The following is a 19,593-nucleotide window of genomic DNA, read 5'->3' as shown; positions in this document are numbered from 1 at the left end:
TCATACGAATGACCTACCCCTGACCCCGCCCCTAAACCTACCCATCACGTGGGTTTAGACAAATCGTACAAATTCGTACGAGTGAGGTCGTGCGAATTAGTACGAATTAGCCAACTTTTTATCATTCGTACGAATTCGTACGAATTGGTCGTGAGATAGCGTTGGGGCGACAGTTAAAGGGTTAAATTATCTTTCAGAAAGATTTGTTATCACTATTGCCTACACTATTTCATGCTCCTGACTGCAATGCCATATATTTTACTATGTGCATTTTTTGGAATCAGTGACTGACAGGTGGATTTTGACACGTGAGTTCCCAAATGAGTCATAATGTCTTTAAAAAAAATCTATTTTCATTATCAAGTTGTTATTAACTGTACCATAACCCCTGTTATTGAACTAAATTTTCTTTGTTTTCGTATCTCTAAATGCTTTTGTTTCGCAACATACACAAGCTCTTTTTAACTGATTTGTGGACAGGTCCTTTGAGACAAGAGATAAATCCTTGATCCTTTGAAACACTTTCCTTGTTACACAAAGCCTCAGATGACACTGAATAACAATATAATCATAAAAACAATTAAAATGTTCAGTTCTTTCAACAGAGGGAGCAAAATAAATTACAAACTTACAATAAATCCTGTTTCAATCTTTAATTGTTTTTTTTTTTCTTTACATCATTGAAGTATAAGCAAAAAGAAAGCTTGTCCCCAAAATGCTACTTGCACACAAACATCTGGCCTGCTCACACTTAACCCTGCAAGACCATGCTGGTGGACCAGCTCCATTTTGCTTATGAACACTGGTCGACCAGTTAGACCAGCACCAAAAAGCATAAACCAACCTGGACCAGCATGGAATCCATGCTGGTTTATGCTGGACTTTTCATCAGGGTCTTCATTTAACGCTAACACACAAACCAGTAACACATCAATCCGTCCAACAAATGGATGCATATGCTTTATGAAAACTATAGACATATCTCATTATGCTTCTGTCTAAATATATTAAAATATATTTTACTGAGACGCGTCCTCAATGTTTGAATAGCTATTTATTTGTCTTCGATGTTGAGACGTTTTATATGGCATATAATGGCCGGTGTGAGGATTGTTTGGGAAACCTCACTGTTAGACTTTTCTGTAATTTCTACAGTTATTTACTTTAAATCCCCCAGTATTATACTGCTATTTCTCTTTACAGTAAACTGTGATTCCAATTGCATCATGGGAATTTTCTGTGACGTCTAACACCACATACAGAGACTTACTGTATTTTTTAAATTTGCTGTATACTAGGCTACTGTATTTGACGTAACTGCCTCTCTGGCTGGCACCATTCCACCGTGCTTTTTATTTCCTAATTTTTGCCTTACACCGCGTGTCTACAACGCTATAATAGCCAGAGGCTGTCTATATTGGACACATTGAAGCGACCGGACCTTTAAATGCAAACCTGTTTATCCCTTGTAAGAACTATAGCGCGAGCGCTTGGACTCGTATCGGACTACGTCTGAAATATAACGGCCGCGGCGCATCACTACACTGTCTGGGATTTGTCGTGTCGCGTCAGACAGACATCCAGTGTAGGTAATGGGGTCTGTCTTTTGTTGTATCGCGACGTTCGTGTCTGGCCCGAGGAAGAGACGGAATTCACTTCACCGAGAGAGAGATCAGCGAGCAAGGTAAAAAAAAAAAAACATTCTGTGTATGTTGACCATAGACTGGCTGTTGACAGGATTGTGCCTAGTTTAACGTATGTTAGCCTAACGTTACTCGTCGTCAACATGGCGGTAACGAACTTTACCATGGTAAACTGAGCTAACGTTTCATTTTACACACCTTGTTAGATTATTGAATTGTCGAATATGCCAACGAGCAACGCGTTTACATTAACAATAAATGTGAATAAACTAATGTTAAATTCTGTTTATAGCCTAATGTTGGCCTACTGATGAGAAGCTATAGTTTTAGCATTAGTTTGCAAACTATACCATATTATAGTTTTTTTTTTTTTTTATGGAATTTAATATTTACTTCCATTTTTGTGTTTAAAGGCAACTGCAACAAAACGCCAATTCGCGCCAGATTCCAGAGGTAGGCCAGCCCATTTGTGATATATTTTGAGATAAGTTTGCTGAAATGATTAGCATGCTATGTGAAAATTGCTTTTGAGCCACTGGTGCAGACTAGGTAGCTTACAATATCTTATAAAATCTCTATAAAATTGGCTAACTTTATATCAAATAAGTGACCTTTGCATTATGTCTAACTTTATTACACAGTAAATGAACCAATCAGAAGATGGACCATTGTCTTTGTTCAGTCTCACCAGATTAAATGTATCCAGGTAAGCACTGCAGTAAAACTCTCACTAGGCTAATTCATTCAGACCAAATCTAGCATTCTAAACAACTTAAGTTTATATTTTTGCATTATTTTTATATTTTATTAGCCAGAAGACTCTACCATTGCAGTTCCATGGTCCTAATATCAGCGCACAGGTGGTTAACTACTGTAGGAAGGAGAACGATCATCACACAGTGATTTCTTGCATGTATCTTACTGTGTATTTGTCTCAAACAGGTACTCCTTCACTGCAGACAAGCTGAAATGGGCTAAAATCATCTATTTCAGTCGGTCTTTCTATGGATCTCAGCATTTTTGGACAGAATTTAGGATTTGTAAGTATTAAAAATAATTTAATCTGGCATAATTTAATTTAGTTCTTTTGTATGCTATTTATTGACAAAAGCTGTTTACAAATATATATTCTTAAGTTTTTGTGAAAATAATAATAAAAATTAACAAAAAAGGAGGTTAAAAATAATGTGACACTAATATTCTCTCTCTCTCTCTCTCTCTCTCTCTCTCTCTCTCTCTCTCTCTCTCTCTCTCATATAGTTTTGGAACCGGGATCTCCTCTGAAGGACTGAGTACATTTGTGTTTGTGGGCACACATGCAGACCAGGGAACACTCTGATGTTGTCAATCAAGTTCTGAACAGGAACCAATCTTTGGAGAAGTTCATTTATTCACAAAGGTGGACTTGTGTTGGCTTCATCATTATTTTGATGATGACTTTTACTGGATGGAGTAGACAGTCAGACATTGATAATAATAAGAAATGTTTCTTGAGCATCAAAGAGACTTCTTTCAAAAACATTACGACACTTAAATACTTCTTTTGGCCACCAGTGTACATGAATCCAACACATTTTTGGAAATAAGTGAAATTATTTTTAAGGTGGGGTTATGTGTCTTGTATTGTGAAAAGAACTGTGTTTTGTCCTGTTTTGGACATTTCCTTTTTGAATGCTTAAAAATGTATTTATATTCTGCAGTTTTATGAATGTAATGGTTGATATTTCATTATAATACTTGTATAAGCTAAACAACCAATGACTCTACATTCATTTAGTCAAATGCTAATGTTTTGTTTATGGTTTTATGTATGTTTTCAAAAATGTTTGCAGTGAAGGACAGCACATAATGTGTTAATTTAACACGTTTACACATCTTTGTGCTAACCTCTCTGACATATTTACTTTGTTAAAATCATTAACACAATGAATGAGTTAGAATTAACACAAAAAATGTTGTCTCTAAACTCACCCATTAATGTGTAAAAATTTCACACATCATTTCCAGCATTGGCATGTTTATCTTGTGATATATATGAAATGTTTTAAATAAAAAAATGGTATTTTGTGATAACTTTGTCTAATTGGTTTGTATGAAAGTAGTACTTATGTAGGATAAAAATAAAATTAATCATATATCAAAATTATCAAATCTAATTTATATTTAGTACAAATAAAAATAATTACAGTAGTGTACTGATTAGCTTAGTTTTTACAGTAATGCACTGTACTGATTAGCTTCGTTTTTACAGTAATGCACTGTATTACACAAAACTGAAATACGGTTTGGTACTGTAACTCTTAATTACAGTAACTTACTGGCAACAGTGTTGCCAGTAAGTTACTGTAAAAAACCCTTGAAAAGTCTAACAGAAAACTGTCATTAGTTTTTTTAATTCCAATTCGGTGTTTCTAGTGGTGCAGAAAATTACACACATAAGGTTTAGTTCATGGTGCATGAAGTGCAGTAGCACAGTATATTTAAATAATTGATGGACTTTTTTAAACTTTATTCAAAAGGATAGTTGAGATGGACTGGAAAGTTCAGAAGCAAATGATTCAGAGGTTGCCGTTTCATGGCTCATTAAAGTTTGTATAAATTATTTGATCTGAATATATCTTTATGTAATGTTATTTATGTAATACAAATGTATAAAGAATTGTAATCTATTTAATATATTATGTTGTGTTACATAAAACATAATATTAAAACAAAGTCTATGGCACCATAAGATACATTTCAATGTATGTAATATTTATATAATAAATATAAATAAATAATTATTTTAAAATTGTATAAACATTTTTATATGTATAACATGCTATTTAAAGAGAGAAAATTATCATTATTATATTGTTGCACCATAAGATACATTTCAATGTATGTAATATTTATATAATAAATATAAATAAATAATTATTTTAAAATTGTATAAACATTTCTATATGTATAACATGCTATTTAAAGAAAGAAAATTATAATTATTACATTGTTGCACTGCAGACCAGCCCAATATCTTTGAATGAGTGGGACCAATTAGCGGATCTAATTAAGGATCCCTGACTTGTGAATCGGCAGAGCTGTTGTGATTGGCTGATCGGTGTTACATGATGCTTTCGGTAGTGCTCTGGGAAACTCCGAGACAATACTAGAGAACAGATGAGTCACGACTCCAGCAGATCACCCACCATGTTCTCATTAGAGGAAGCCTCTGCCTCCCACACACAGGGGTGATTATCCATCTCTCTTCTTCCTCAAAACTTCCTCTCTTCTTGTACTCTTTTCTAAGAGCTTTCTTTCTATGTGCTGTTCCTCCTCCTTCTAGATCCTCTCATTCAAACTCGCGTTTCAATTCAGCTCTTTTTTGGGGGGTTGAGATTCTCTCTCGGTCTCTCTTGCTGTACCCTAAAGGGAGCTGTTAGTCGAGATATATTGCTGTTTGATCATTTTCATCTTACACTCTTTTTATGTACCGTTTTTTTTTATTTTATATATCAGTTCCAAGCATTAAATAGCTGCTAACCAATGAAAAAGATTCAATAGCTTAATAGGAAAGAGGAAAAACTGAATTAATTAACAGAAATGATAGTGATCCTCACTTATAGCTTGTGTAAGAATAGCATTGGCCCAAATAGAGAGTCCTTTGGGAGCCTCGGGAGAAAGTTGTATGCCTTTTATATAATTTTGCTCAGTGTGCTTCTCACGTATTAGTCAAAAGAAGAGAAGACACCCGACAGAAAATTCTCTAGTCACAGAATTGTCGTACATCCAATCAAACTGAGCACGAATTTCTTTGTTAGTTTGTAGGACGCCAAAATAAGCAGGTGTCGACATTCAGGATGAGACCATGAACAAAACAGTCCAATGCAAAGGGAAATATTGCCTTAATAATCATATTTCTCTCTAGGCTGACGCAAATGAAGATATGTGCCCCTCTATTACAGAAAAGCCACAGAAAGAAAACCCGAGCCCTGAGGTAATCAGCCGGTTTCTATTTTGAAAGTTTTATTATAAAAACTTGATTTATACCAAAGCTTCTTTGGTAACCTGTGATTTATGTTTTTTTTTTTTTTTTTTTGCTTTTTCATGTAAGATGTCATTAGATCGATTCACTGTGTTGTTGACATTGCATTCTTGATCTCCAACACGTCTCCCACCTAACAGTCCCAATTTCTTTGTTAGGACAGAGCAAGGTCAGACTGGATCAAACCAGAACGATTTCCATACATTTTCTAGACTCCAGTGAAAGAAAAACATCACTGATCACTTCCCTCCAACTACAGCACTTTAAAACTGGTCATACGTAAATAAAAGAGGAAGTGAACATTTAGAGAATATCCAGTAACATTTTACAGTAAAGTCTCATTTGTTAATATTAATGTTAAACTAACACAAAGCAATGTATTTTTACACCATTTGTTATATTTGTTTACATTAGTTAGTAAGAATTTAATTGTTCATTGTTTGTTCATATTAGTTCACACACAGTGCATTAACACATACAACTGTATTAGTAAATGTTAAAATTAACATTGACTATGATTAATAAATACTGTAGAATTATTGTTTTTGTAAAGTGTTACCAAAACACTGATTCTTTATGCAGGCCTCATTTCCAGTAATGAACCCTCTCCATGTTGTCTGCATTTGGTTTATCACTTAAACATTTTTGTTAGCAGCATTTCATTTAAATTAGTTGAAATGTTATTTTACACCTGATATTATATACATGCATAGCCACCTGGGTCATGCTTCAGTAATTTCCGACAGTCTCAGTTTTGTACGTTATGATTGATCTCATGTGTCCTTATGAACACTGATCTCATGTTTTATGAGTGCTAATGTCCACTCCATTGTACGTGGTGTGAATGCCAGTCTCTGGTACACTGAAAAAAATGATTCATTGACTAGTTGAATTTACTAAAAAAAATTATCGTAAGTGGTTCCACGCAATTGATTTTAGCTACATTTAAACAAATGCATTAAGTTGAACTTAGTTCAGCTTAATGCATTTGTTTAAATGTAGCTAAAATCAATTGCGTGGAACCACTTACGATAATTTTTTTTAGTAAATTCAATGATTTCAGTAAATTCATTGAATTTTCTAAATGTTTTTATCGTAAGTGGTTCCACGCAATTGATTTTAGCTACATTTAAACAAATGCATCAAGTTGAACTTAGTTCAACTTAATGCATTTGTTTAAATGTAGCTAAAATCAATTATGTGGATCCAATTAACATAATTTCTTTTAGTAAATTCAACTAGTCAATGAATCATTTTTTTCAGTGAGTGTTGTGATTCTAACCAATTATAATGAATACATTGAACTCTTTGTCTTCTGGTTGTCACATTCTCCTTACACATCTTTGACTGTTGTTTGTTTTTCCACCCTACTACAAGTCCGAAGAGAATCAAGATCTTCAACGTCACTTATAGAGAGACTTCTCTCTTTCAAGCACTGGCCCACTCGTTTCTCAGAAGAAATACAGTAGGGGGAAAAAAAATCCCAGAAGAACAGGTCAAATCTTTTTCTCCCTCCTTTTCTTTCTTTTATATGAACACTTTCTCAAAAGTCATACAAATTGGCCACCAACAAACATATCTTTCCCATTTCCTTGTTGTGCCACAAACTGAGTCTTTATAAAGGCGCCTCATTGTCCTGTAACACCTGCGTCCTCTAATTAGCCCGATCCACATTTAGCCCATTAGTGTGTTGCACACAAGGAGCCTATAATACCTGGGGAAGTAGGTCTGTTAGTTTTTCCATTTTCCTCAATAGTTGATTGGCTGGAGTGGGACCCTTGAAGACATTCTATTTAAATCTGCCATATTGCTCATGCATACTCATTTCTGTGTGGTTGTTGTTGTCGTTGTTGTTTTGAACCAATCATAACCCATTAGCCCTACTGGAAGATGTTGTTTGGATATACCATTTGGATACAAAAAGTTTTTTTTTTTTTTTTTTGCTTTTTTTTTTATTATGTATTTATTTTGCATTTGTATTTATTTGCTTTATTTATCTGCTGTATTTTTGTTTTGCTTATGTATTTATTTATTTGCTTTATTTGTTATTTGTTTGTTTGTTTATTTACTTGCAAAAGCTGGAAATATACTTTTGTCCCCTTTCATGTCTGCTTTGACCCCTTTTTTGTACATATCAATTTAATAGAAACAAGCAACCTTCATCCTCTCCTCAAAAATTTTTATATATAAGATTAAATAAATAAGAGATAAACTCAAGAACTGACTTTAGGACCCAGCGGAACAGCTCGTTTGCTCCATATAGAGCTATAAGTCCATCTAGTGGCAAGAGTTATGAAATATGATGTTATATTATTTGTTTTTCCACTAGAGGTCGGCAGAGACACCCAAAATTGACCCAACGTGAGATCTTTTGAGCTGATTTGAGCTAGTTATTGCATGTATTGGAGAGTTATTTTGAATTAAAGTTGAAAGATTGTGAAGAATGTGCTATATTATTTATTGATGAAATTTAAAGGTGTAAAAAAATAAAAAAAATAAAATAAAAAAAACTTAAAGTGCAGTAAAAACAGAAAAAAATAATATTATAATAATGAAATTATAAGCTTTCTGGACTATATATATATATATATATATATATATATATATATATATATAATACATATAATTTTAGGGCAATATATCATTTTTGACTCGCGAGGTAAGGATTTGTTACAGGATGCGAGGGAAGGATGAAGTTTAAACTAATTTAATTGAGTATTTTAAAGGGATAGTTCACCCAAAAATGAAAATTCTGTCAGTAATTACTCACCCTCATGTTGTTCCAACCCCGTAAGACCTTCGTTCATCTTCAGAACACAAATTAAGATATTTTTGATGAAATCTGAGAGCTGATCACTCCTCCATAGGCTGCTAGGTGGCCCAAACTTGCTGGCCCAGAAAAGTTATTAAGAGATCGTTAATATAGTCCAAGTGACTACAGTGGCTCAATCTTAAGTATATCAAGCGACGAGAATACTTTCTGTGCGCAAAAACAAACAAAAATAACGACTTTATTCCACTATTCATTTCCTTCTCTCTGGACCTCTAGTTGGTTCGCGTAGTGTTTTTGCGCAGCGCGTCTGTGTTACACGTCACCACGTAGGCTCACTATTGGCCGACGCTGGTCATGTGTGTGATGCGTGATGACGGATAACAAAGACGCGCAGCGCAAAAACACTACCAGGCCCAGAGAGAAGGAAATGAATAGTGGAATAAAGTCGTTATTTTTGTTTGTTTTTGCGCACAAAAAATATTCTCGTCGCTTGATATACTTAAGATTGAACCACTGGAGTCACTTGGACTATATTAACGATCTCTTAATAACTTTTCTGGGCCAGCAAGTTTGGGCCACCTAGCAGCCTATAGCTCTCAGATTTCATCAAAAATATCTTAATTTGTGTTCCGAAGATGAACGAAGGTCTTACGCGGTTGGAACAACATGAGGGTGAGTAATTACTGACAGAATTTTCATTTCTGTCAGGACCACTACCGTCAAATATGATTGACAATTAGCATACAGTTTGGATTGGCGGAATGGTTCCGTTCTGGGCGAGAACTCCCTGCGCATCCATGCAGCCTAGCATGGATAAGAGCAGGGAGAGCAGCAATAATCCCCCTTGGGGTAAACAGAACAGAACCAACATGAAAATTTGCAAATATATTTAATTCAAGATTTAAAGTACAACATTATTCAATAATTATTCTGATTCAAGGGGAATCAGAATGTCAAATCCTGACTGGGCGAGAGGAGGAGCTGGGGATGGAGGAGGGTAATTTGCTCCTGAGAAACGCGATAGCTGCTGATAATACTGAAGGAGCTTATATATGTATACGGTGATAGGTGTCGTATTCCTATAGGTAGATGTGGATCAGCTGAGGGTCAGCTGATGCGAGCTTGACTAACGTGACCTGCCAGAACTAACGCTATGCTTGATTTTTGGGTGAACTATCCCTTTAAACAATTATAGTGGCTAATATGGCAGTTCACATTCACTTTCCCCCCCTCCATTACCTGCATTCCAGGTTTGTCCTGTGTTGTCAAGGTAAGAACCATTAGCAATAAATGTTTTTTATTTGTTGTGAAAGGTCTTTGAGAACAAGATAAGATGAAAACTTCACTGATCCCCCAGGGGAAATTGAGACTTTACTCAGACTACAGCAATAAAAGACAAACAGCAGCTTCAGAAAGCATTTGGACACTTTAGCAACACTTAAAACCGTGTGAATGTCACTGCATTGGATAAAATATCAAAACAAGTGGAATTTATTTTAAAGATAGAGATATAGAGAAATAAAGATAGTTATATTTGCTAGGTTTGTTAGGTTTAAAACAATAAAACAACCAAGACAAATGTGGGATAATTTCATCTGCATAAATCTATACGCTGTGAGAAAACCGGTGATGCTGCAATGCATATTATGTTTTTTATTTCTTTTATTTTTTACCTCGGATGCATGTAAACCTGCTGTAGGAGACATTCAACACTAAACGAGGAGCCTTTAAAATTGCATAATAGGGACACTTCAGTATCATGAATTTCTGTAAAGCTGCATTGAAACAATGTGCATTGTGAAAAGCACAATAAAAACATTTGACTTGACGTATATGTCCATAGTTTATGTTGTGAGCTACATGAACTGAACACTGATCATCAGTAGGATGCTTCTTGACCGATTTGCTTCACTTAAAACACATATCAGTTCTGCTTGTTGATTCAGATTTAGTCCAGTTTGAGAAGAAAGATGAATGGACAAGCCTTCTGTCCCTAAAAACCCATTACTTGCGGCTTGAATTACATAGGCTTATTTCTCTGGCCAGAAGCAAACAAATGGAGGTGGAGGTCCTAAAAACATATAATAACAGATCATTTATTGAAATTTCAATGTGATGGCTGGAATGGAATACTCATCTGCTCGCAGCCAAATCTCTCATTACAGAAAACGGATACAATCGAGCATTTGCCATCCCTAAAACTGGCCATAGCAGATTGTATTTGTGCCTCTCAGCATTGTAATTAATGGTTCGGTTTCCCAGGCCTTTGTTAGAGAGTGTAATTACTCTCTTTACGGCAAAGGCGATCCCTCATGATTGTCCGTCTCTCTGTCTGTCTCACAAGTACTGAAACCTTTTCAGGCACACATTTTGCTGCACTAAACAATCAGCTTTAAATACAGCAAATTTCCAAATTAAAGCTCTAAAAGAAAAAACAACAACAAATCCTTCTTGGGACGCTCTCGCCTCTGTTTTGCTGATCACATTCAAGGCACGTCTATTTGAAGCGTGAACGGCAGAGAAAACAGTATTTGCAGGCCGTTTCTGAGCTGCATTTGGCTTGCTGGCTGTTTGCATTCGAAGACACTTTCTTGTGCCGCCCGTGGTGCTGTAGCGGGACCCCAGAGAATCTGACGGCGGTCACATGAGCAGCTTCTCTCCTCCCTGGAGGTCCAATTACTGCTGGCTTTAGAGCACTGGTCAGGCTGAGCGCTCCGGGTCTTCTGCGCCTCGGATTAGTCAAACACAGCCTGAGAATTAGAACATGATCTAGAACACTGCGATCTTTCAGGCCGTCTTTTTAGGTGTCTTCAAGGATGAACATTTAAATAGAAATGTGCATAAATTGTGAATAGTGAATGTAACACTATAGAAACATGAAGTGTGTCTGCGCATGCCTTTTGGAATTATGAAGGATATAACATGTGTGAAAATTGAATGTGGCAAGTTCTGCAAACAGCTTGTCTTGCCTCAGAGAATTATGGAATATGGATTTATTTATTTAGTGCTGAAAAAACAGCAGAGCTTGTCACCAGTATGCAATAGCACAAAATTCACATAAAAATGTAAGAATGACAACATCGTACAATCATCTGAAACAAATGATACACAAGCTCAATTTATTTTGTATTTTCACTTTAATTTTAGTGTAATTAGTCATTTTGTTAGCACTTTTGTCATTTGTATTTGTTTTTTATATTACTATTTTGGTTTATTTTTTTCTATTTATTTCTATTTTTTAGTTTTAGTTCAGTTTTATCTTTTTTTATTTACTTCCAGTTAGTAATTTAAGTGCATTTCATTGCATCATTTTATTTTATTTCAGCTTTATTGCAATTTAAAAAAATATTTTTTAGTAGTCCCTGATTTCAACTGGTTTCAAGTTTGTTCTGGTTTAATTTTTAGTGGATGTAAGTTAGTTGACAGAAATAGGTTAGCTATTAACATGCTATAATAAGCAAACCCCCCCCCCCCCCTTTTTTTTTTTTTTGGTCCTGAGACTTTTACAGAATATATGTGCTTTATTTAATTAGACCAATTATATTATTGATTGCTGTCAGGATGTGGTTTATGCGAAATATTTCATATTTGAATTTATTAACATTTTTATTGATATCTTTTATAAATTTTTCCTTGTTATGAATCTTATTCATCTTTTCTTTATGAATTCTATATCCTTTTTCTGCCTCGTTACTGTACATGTTATTGATTTCTTTGAGAGTTTTTTTTTTTTTTCTACAGCCTTGATTGCATGATGTTCAGTTCCTTGTTATCAAAGTGCATCTGTTCTCATCTCTGCAGACATGAGATAATGCAAGATCTGCTATATTACAAGAACATGGTGACCTAATCAGATCTGCTTGGTCCATCTTGTCTATAAAGTGCATCCTTAAATGGTTGCAAAAGAAGTACCAATCATTTTAATAGGTACTTTCCCTATAGTCCCTTCCTGTTATGTAATATTAAATGTTTAGTTTCAGAAGACTCAGGGCTTCTTTATTGTTTCTCTCTTTTCATTCTCTATACTGTTAGATACACGACTTTGGATTTTATTATCATCTCTAACATAATCATTGCTGGTCTGCCATGGATCACACTGAATCAGGATGTGAAGAGAGTTTCAACCAGTATAACAAAAAGTGTTTATTAAAATCTACCCCACTTTTAAGTGTCGTTTTTAAATTTTCATATAGGTTTTGTCTTGTTGAAAAGCATGATTGTTCTGGTCCACCACCGAAAGTCGTCCTATCCGACCAAGACAAATATGGAAATGAATTCTGTTCTATGCTGGTTCAGTTCTAATGTGTGAACTGATGCCGCCTTTCATGCTGCACTACATTTGTCTAGTGTCTGAGAGACTCACTGTCAGGTGTAAAGGTCAGTACCTGAAAGCAGTGGATCTCTGAATGTGGTCCATCAGCTTTTCTGTCATTCTGGCATAGCTCATAACATCCATCAAAGCAGCTCCAAAGGCCACCGCGCAAGATATCACACACTCCTAATGTCCTCAAGAAGGGCAGGACGAGGCTTTCTGCTCAACGTCGCAATGGAAAATACTGAATCGCTCAAAGCCTTGGAGATCCAAACCTTTGAATATCAATCAGTCTGATTCACGTTTCAGCTGATTTTGGCTCGGATAGATAAAGGTATCGCTTGGATGCCACCCACCGCAGTTCCCTTTTATGTGATGTTACAGGGGGAGTAAATCTGAAACTGATGATCCTACAATAATAGACCGCATACAGCAAAGTGCTACCTCATTCAAATAATGACACAGCAGTCTCTGCAAACAGTTACACAGACAATACTGAAAACAAATGACTGAAAATGATTGTTTAGGTCCGTATTAAATCCCAAACTAGCAAATCTTTGTTGCATACCCTCTAATAATTCAGTGGCTGTGTAAAAATCACAATATGATACCTTAATAAAATTCTTTGAATATCACTTAAGTGATTAAGTTTGACATGCCCCCCAAAAAATATAAAAATATAAAATATACATCTATTATTTACGTTTTTCACAAAAAGAATGAAGTATTTGACTAACAAATTATATTATTAAAATAAAATATACGTAATATTTTTGTAAAATTTCCAAATACTTGAGAATGATGAAATTATACTGGTCAATTTCAAGAACCACAATTATTACGTATTTCAAATATTTCAAATCAATACTATTCGTCTTTTACAAAAGCTTTGGAAATTGAGTAAGTTGGGCACAATCAACAATCGCGCATGGGAGATGTGAGCATCGATGCCCCCTGGTTTTTGCAATGCATTGTGGGATTTTTTTTAGGATCGTTCGGATGTGATGTGAACGCTGTTTTGCAAACCATACCCGAGTCTACAAAAAAAAAAAAAAGGTGGTCTGGGGTAAGGTTCATGTTAACTCCTGTACAGTTCGGTGCTGACATGAATGCAATCGTTCTAAATTGTGGAAGTGAACCGCTATTGATGATGCATGATTCAATAAAACTGAATTCGTGTGTTCTCACTCACACTCCTGACAAGTGTGACTGATGCACTGCAAGCAGAGAGAATGCATGTCTAATTTCTGCTGGACTCCTGCGTTCTTTAGAACATTTGCAGTAGGCTACATTTGCAGCAGATATACGCCGTTATGTGATGACACTTTGAAAACAAAATCAAAGGTTAACATTTTTTTGGTGTGTGTTTTAGTGATGTTAGCATATGTAGTTGCTCTACTGCTATAGCTAGTAGCTGCCATTTTTAGTGGATTCAAATTAAATAAGTTCACATGAGTACATCATAGTTTATGTAGGCCTACCATATAAACATGACTTGATTTCTCTTGCTTCCATTAAACATCTTGGAGATATCACAGAGCTGGTTGCAGTGCATCCTTATTCATGAAAAATATATACAGAGTATAATATTGCATAACATGTTGGAACATTTCTATGATGCTTTAAAATGCTTTCTATGTGAAAAAAAAAGAAAATAAGCTTTTATTCTTACCATAACAAGTTTTACGTCTTTCCTTTATGTTAATGCAACATTTTACAGCCCTAAACCTGGTTACTATTCTATCTGAGTGCAGTCAAAGCAAGATTTGCCCTGTAATTTCAAATGAATATTGGATATTAGTTTCCAGGTCACATCTCATTTTTCTCTTGTACTCTACAGTCTGCAGGTCTTCACTCAAGTTTGTTGTTGTTTTTCTGTTATTTTTGCTTTCAATCCGAAGAAGTGGGACGGCATTAACAGCGAGGCTTTTGAATTATTTAGAGTAAAATGTTTTTTTATGCTCAAAGGTACGTTTTATTTTTCCCTCGAGTCATCCATCTTGCTTCCAAATGGCTTTTGCCCGAACCACCAAGGGTAGCCAGCCATACATCCAGCAGGAACCATCTTTCTCTAGGGAAGCTCACAGTCACTTAGTCCTTTCACGTGTGCATGCTCGTAAATATCATTATACAAGCCTGGCATCTGACAAATGCAACAATACATGCATGGCCTATCATGCAAGCACTTAAAAACAGTATCAAATATTCATGTATGAAAATGATTGCTACTGCTTTTCAAATTCAAATTTGCAATGAAAGATTGCAGGTGACTGTAGTACTTTAGACGTCTGATAGGGGAATTCCTTAAGAATAAATTGCACACGCTGTTTTATAGCGCCAGATTCACTAAAGAAATTATGCAAAAACACAGCAACAAAATCTGAGCTGAACCGGTTTGCACGGCACAATACCCCATGTTGCTAGTTTGAGTACCTGCTTTCCAAAGTCAGGAATAGGAAAATATTGATTGCATCATGCAGATACACTTCCAAAAGTTTTTTTTTTTTTTTTTTTTTTTTTTAAGAAGAACCATTTTTGCTTCCCCAAAGAACCTTTCAGTGACCAGTTCTTAAAATAACCTTTTTTTCTTATTCTTAGTAAAGAACATTTTAATAATCTGGCAAAACTTACGGAGCTCCTAAAGGGACATGGTGATGAAAAAAAAAAAGAGAGAAATGAAACATATGTTCATTTTGTCTTTGTAAAACATATGTCTTTTACGTTCTCTCGCAAACGTTTTGCGTTCCCCCAAGAAACTTTGCATTTGCTCGCAACAATGTTGAGCTCTTTGTGAGTGAATGCAAAAGTTTCTCAGAGGAACGCAAACGTTTTGCGAGGGAACGAGGTTTCGAGCGAATGCAAAGTTTCTCGGGGGAACGCAAAGTCTTTGCGCGAGAACGCAAAAGTATTGAAAGCATATATTTTTCCTCCAATCCCATATTTTTTAAACCACCATGTCCCTTTAGGGGCTCCGTATTTTTCCACTATAAAGAAGCTTTTGTGCAACAGAAAGGTTTTATATATGCTAAAGCTTCCTCAACCATAGATGCCAATAAAGATCCTTTACTTTTAAGAGAATAGCACTTGGTTTTTTGAATAATGACATTAAAAATTAAAAGCTTTTCCATTTAGTCCCTATAGTGACACTATATTGCCAGAGCTATTCAAAAAGCCATTTTCTTGCTTATGCATGGGTTTTGATGGCATAGCTGCACATCAACAACTAGAGTGGACACTAGTGCATCATCTTGTACACTGCCACCAAGTGGCTTTGATTTTTTTATATATTTTTTCAAAACTAAGATGGCCGATAGCCAGTCAGAAATGTCAAGTTGGTCCAGAATATCCATTCATTCCTTGTTGTAACAACAAATACCATCCAAGGATTCATATCATTGTGAAATTTTCCAAATATTGATTTTAGATTGGGAGGAAATTCTGATTAATCATCTGTCCATTAAGTTGGAAATCATGCATCACTGGCTATTTTTCAGCAACAATTCATACTATTACTGTTACTCTTGTTCTTGAAAATACTTCATCTGCAATAACTTTTTTGGCTGTAAATAAATGTATTTGTGTTACTAGAATGTAATTTGCAGTTACATCAAAAAGTAATCTAATTATGCAATGTATGTTACTTGCAATGAGTTACTTGTTACATTAAAAAGGTAATCTGATTATGTAATGCACATTACATGTAATGAGTTACTTAACTCGTTACATCAAAAAATGTATTGATTACATAATGCACGTTACTTGTAATGAGTTACTTTACTCGTTACATCACAAAAAGTAATCTGATTACATCATGCATGTTATTTGTAATGAGTTACATTTACATTTATTAATTTAGCAGACGCTTTTATCCAAAGCGACTTACAAATGAAAACAAATGAAGCAGTTAAACTAACAATAGGACAACAATATTCAAGTGTTATGAACCTTCCCAGTTTAATCTAACGCAGTATGTGTACTTTTTTTATTTATAAAGATAATAGATATAGAATAGAAGATAAAGTGTTAGTATTAATGGATCAGGTGTTGCCGAAAAAGATGAGTCTTCAGCCGTTTCTTGAAAATGGCCTCGGACTCAGCAGCTCTGGTTGAGTTAGGCAGATCATTCCACCAGCAGGGAACAGACCAGGAAAAGGTTAGAGACAGAGATTTTGTGCCTCTTTGAGATGGCACCACAAGACGACGTTCACTTGCAGAGCGCAAGTTTCTGGATGGCACTTAAGTCTGAAGGAATGAGTTTAGGTGAAAGGGAGCGGAGCCAGTGGTTGTTCTGTAGGCAAACGTCAGTGACTTGAATTCTATGCGAGCGGCAACTGGCAACCGAGTTACCCTCACCAGGTTTTCTCAGAGAGGAGAGTCTTAATTAGAGTGATCAGCCAATAAGGGTAAATTGGCATACTCTGGTTTTCTACATGAGTTGGGTTTCCACAGAGTTGTACCTTCCCCGGTTGTAGAAATCTTTGATGGAATCATGTCCTCGTGTCCTGATATCAAAGACTCACAAAATTCAACTTGTATGAAGTTCTCTGTCTGCTGGCCAAACAATTTATATTTTTTGTATATACTTTATAGTGTTCACATGTATATCCTTTATATTTTATTCATTAGTTTGTTAAATACACACAGTATTACGTTTTTATTACTGTATTATACTTAAAATCTCTTCATTTAAAACCTAAAGTGGACCCAACCTAAAGTCTCTTTGAAAAATGTGTACAAAAAATTCTTGTTAACATTTTGTTTTTCATGGCCTAGGAGCCTGTCATAATTTATGCATAAAAGTTGTGCTTTTTAGTGAATTTCCCCTTTTTAAATAAGCATAAAATTTGGTTTAAAGAAAATGCATAAACCGAGATATAAAACTTGTATGTGTCTAGTGCCTACACACAGCGAGATTCTGAAAATATTATACAATATTGATTTAGTTGAATATGAGAAGGAAATTTAGACAAAAGAAGAGCTCTCTCTCTCCATCTCCCTCACATCTTAACCAAATTTAGAAGGTAATATACAATAACGTCATCTCGTCAGGCAGTTCTCCCTTTTTCGAATGGCAGCCCTTAAATGCTCTGACATAAAATATCTGTCTGCTGCAATTTCATCCTGCCATTTGCAGCAATTATTCCTGAAGAAACAGAAGGAATGTCATATTACAATGCCAGTAGAAAATCAATTAAACAGATTCAGTCCCTTCCTCTTTTCCTTTCTGATACAATGAGCAATTTCATTCATTTTTCAACAGGTGTGTGTCGATTCCATCTGTAGCCAGTTGGATGTTAACGGTTACTCATTAGGGAATCACATTATAATTGGTTCTTGTTGAAGTCAACATGAAACAACATTTGCAGCAGGAGTGGGAAACAATTAGAATTTAAGAGTTGGCTCTTGTTCAAATCATGAGTTGGAATGACAAGGAGAGCAGTTTACTGAATTATATTCAAATAAATTCAACAGAGTCTCAAAGCAGAGGAGTTCATCAGTCCAAAAGAACAAAATGAGCCAAAATCAACTTGATTTCAATAGCTCTTCCATTCAAAATAATGAGATTATACACACACAGTTCAACGATTTGGTGTTGGTAAGATTTAATGATCACCAAGGCTATTTATTTAATACACTAAAAACAGTTATATTGTGAATTATTATAACAATTTAAAATAACTGTGTTTTTTTATTTGAATATATTTTAAAATGTAATTTATTCCTGTGATGCAAAGCTGAATTTTCAGCATCATTTTCAATGTCACATGATTCTTCAGAAATCATTCTAATATGATGATTTGCTGCTCAAGAGACATTTCTGATTATTATCAATGTTGAAAACAGTTGTGCTGCTTAATTTTGTTAATTTGTTCATTTTTTTGGCATTTTTTAGGATCCTTTGATGAACAGAAAGTTCAAAAGAACAGCATTTACAAAACATTCATCTTTACTGTCACTAAGTAAAAGTATTAATTTCTTTTAAAAAAAAGGAAAATGTAAAAAAATAAAATAATTTATATATATATATATATATATATATATATATATATAGTGTTGGCACCATATAGCTTTCTTTATACATTTAACTTTTAACCATCATTACATTTTTTTTGTGACATAAGTCAAAATATTAATACATTTTGATGAAAGATTACGAAGATAAACTACTTTTTCGTTAGGATAACATGTACTGCTGTTCATATAAATAAAAGCAATTTCATGCTGATTTAAAAAAATATATATTATTTGTTTATATATATACAGTGCTATGCATAAGTGAATACATGCTAAAGTTGACTAAAAAGAGGAATAAAAAATCATATTTTGGAAATTGAACTTAATGCCTTAATTTAAAAAATTAGGAAAAATCCAACCTTTAAGGACACCAATTTTCTTTGTGAATGAATAATGTATCGTAAATAAATAAATGTTCTTCCTTAAAATACATGGTGCATAAGTGAGTACACCCCTATGTTAAATTCCCATAGAGGCAGGCAGATTTTTTTTTTTTTTTTTTTTTTTTTTTTTAGGATACTATGCATCCTGATCAAGTTCCCTTGGCCTTTGGAATTAAAATAGCCCCACATCATCACATAGCCTTCACCATACCTAGAGATTGGCATGGTTTTATTTCAGTTAGCCTAAAAGCTAGTTTGATTTGCATTGAGAGATGATCTTATGGAAAGTACCCCATGCCAATCTCTAGGTATGGTGAAGGCTATGTGATGATGTGGGGCTATTTTAATTCCAAAGGCCAAGGGAACTTTATCAGGATGCATAGTATCCTAAAAAAAAATAAAGAAAAATACTTAAAAATAAAAATCTGCCTGCCTCTATGGGA

The 19,593-nt window shown here is 34.7% G+C and overlaps 1 long non-coding RNA gene across 1 annotated transcript; it reads left to right on the top strand.

The window, feature by feature from the left end:
• The first annotated feature begins 4,804 nt into the window (after positions 1-4,804).
• On the top strand, positions 4,805-5,883 carry LOC311293065. The gene is made up of 3 exons (XR_014627879.1): positions 4,805-4,873; positions 5,551-5,619; positions 5,826-5,883. It is a non-coding gene; the product is annotated as an uncharacterized lncRNA (long non-coding RNA).
• The last annotated feature ends 13,710 nt before the right edge of the window (positions 5,884-19,593 follow it).

This window comes from Rutilus rutilus, assembly GCF_951802725.1.
Source record: "Rutilus rutilus genome assembly, chromosome: 7".
Lineage (NCBI taxonomy): Eukaryota > Metazoa > Chordata > Actinopteri > Cypriniformes > Leuciscidae > Rutilus > Rutilus rutilus.
This window is presented reverse-complemented; position numbering and strand designations above follow the sequence as displayed.